Raw genomic sequence first — 2,794 nt, 5'->3', positions numbered from 1 at the left:
TTAGCCATTTATACAAAACAAAATTATGTATCTGCTCACATCATAAAAAAGAAGTTCCAAGTGGATTAATGACCTGCTTACAAAAAAATAAACCTGCAAAGCAAAGGCAAACAAATTAAAAATATAAACCATAAAAAGATTGATAAATATGACTATCTAAAATTTCTGCACAAAAAAAGACATCACAAATAAAGTAAAATAAAAGCCATATCCTGGAACAAGATATTTACAATGTGTATTAACTCATAAAAGATTTTTTAACCTAAGATTATTAATTTTTTTCCCAAATTAATAAGAAAATAAATAATCAAATAGAAAAATGATTTAAATATAAAAAGGTGTTTCACATTAGAGAAAACATGAACATCCAACTAACAAAAGAAAACATGTTCAAACTCTCTAGAAATCTCAGAGATGCAAATTAAAACAACAAGATTCCTTAATAAAAATATCAATTGACAAATTAAAAAACAAAAACTGATGATACCAACATTTGATGTGGATGTAAAGAAGTAGGATACTCATACACTATGTTAAGACAATAAATTGGTGCAAACAATTTGGACAGCAGTGTTACAATATCTCATAATGATGAAGAGGTGCAGACCCTTAGAAGCAGCAATTTCACTCACAGGGCTAACTATAGAGTAGCTCTTTGAGATGCACATAAGGACACATGTACAGAAACACCCACTGCAATATTGATTATAGAGAAAAGTTGGTGCATTAGTCAGGGTCCTCCAGAGAAATAGAACCAATAGGAAAAATGTATATATGCTAATATATAATATATTAATATAAATGTATACACACACAGTCATTTACCAACATAATGATGTTTCAGTCAACCATGAACCGCATTTATGATCGTGATGCCCTAAGATTATAATTGAAAACTTTTTATCACCTAGTAACGTTGTAGCTGTCAGTGCTTGCACATTTCTGGTGATGCTGGTGTAAACAAACCTATTGCTTTGACAGTTGCATAAAAGTACAACACATACGTTTACTGTATGTACAGTACATAATACTTGATAATGATAATAAACGAATGTTACTGATTTACGTACTTGTTATACTATACTTTTGATTGGTATTCTACAGTGTACTTCCTTAACTTATACTAATACAAAAAAAGTTTACTGTAAAACAGTATGTCATGTTATGTTGAAAGAAGCTTTATACATCTCGTATTTACCATGTCTTTTGATTGCATCATTTTCTCTTGTGCTTGATTTAATCTCATGCTGTTTGTTTGTCATGGCCCCTAAGAATACAAAATCTACAGCTAATGTAGCCAGAGGGAGGCCACATTGAGTGACTGTGGAGTCGGTTATATCATCTAGGTTTGTTTAAGCACACTCTATGATCTTTACACAATGACAAGATCACCTCATGGCACATTTCTGAGATCATACTCGATCATTATGTGTGATGTCACATATAAGCAAACATAATGGAAAGCCATTGTTTTGGACTAAGCTCCTGCACTAGGCCCCAACAGACAAGACCAAACCAAAATGGAGTCACTCCTGCTAAATGCCACATAATCAGACTGAAACTTTAAGGAAGCAGATAGATTTCACAACGAATCAGTTTTTCCTGAAAAGAGAAGATTCCATTCTACTTCAGACAACATAATAAGGAAGTCCTCTCTGTTTAATCCTCACAAAAAAATAACCTGAATTAACCTAATATTAACCAGTTTTTTTTCCTATTGTTCTTTTTCTGTGTTACCACCTTACAAAACCCACTGTTCTACTATTACCTAGTGGGAATGCTTATTCTATTTTGTGGAATAAAAGCTACCCCAGTCCTTGAAGTCTGAATAAAAGCCAAATATGTTTATAAATAAATTTGTTGTAATGTTGTCTTCTTATAGTTTTCTGGCTACGATTAAGAGACCTGAGGAAAATTTCTGATTACTCTGAGACCCTGTTTTGTGGGGACCTTTTTCTTTCTCACAGAGCCCCAAGAGTTATGAGTAGGTTTCTTTCAGATCTGAATCTCTGTTTTCTCCTGCATTTGAGGTCCATGATCTCTTTGGCTTTTAGGGTACCAAGGGTCAGTTTGTGCTGTGAGAGGGCACATGTACATTTGGGCTTGCATGACTGATAAGTCACTGGCAAAAAAGGTTTAGTTTTTAAGGTGACCATTGGCAGTTTCTATAAGTGGTTATTACTGCAGGGGGTATGTAACTTCAGCTCTTGCAGTTTGCAGGAATTTGGTTATTTGTTTCCATTTATTTTCTTGTGTGCTGAGAAAAGAAAAAGTATTGGGTAAGATGGTCAAGGGGATCTCAAAAGCCAGAGTGCAACCTGATTTGTGGGCATAGGTCAGGCACTAAAGAGCTCTTAGAGCACTCACCACCAGAAAATAAGACTCAAATGAGAGGACAAGCTGGTCACTGAACGATGTAGTTGATATCAGGTCACCCACCAGCCTCAAGAAAACTTGTGCAATAAATGAACACTGTGAAATTATTAGACATCCCAACCCTGTGGAATTTTCCTCATAAGCTCTTATATCAGCTCTGAGAGAACCAAGATTCAAAATTAAATTGGACCCATAATTTTTTAAAAAGCTGAGTACCCCACCTGCCTTTACATGTACAAGTATTAGGTTCTGGTAGCTGAAAATACTTATAAAAGTGGCAAAAATCTTACTAAAAATGATTTAGAATTACTACAGCCATATGTAGAAAGTTCCAGATAAATAACACTGCTAATCTAAAAAGTGCATTTAAAATTAAGGACCCCTGAGCTTCTGGTCAAGATGGCAGAATAGACAATCC

Source organism: Galeopterus variegatus, unplaced genomic scaffold (assembly GCF_000696425.1).
Source record: "Galeopterus variegatus unplaced genomic scaffold, G_variegatus-3.0.2 Scaffold5426, whole genome shotgun sequence".
Classification (NCBI taxonomy): Eukaryota; Metazoa; Chordata; class Mammalia; order Dermoptera; family Cynocephalidae; genus Galeopterus; species Galeopterus variegatus.
The sequence above is the reverse complement of the archived record's forward strand: the minus strand, read 5'-3'. Positions refer to the sequence as shown.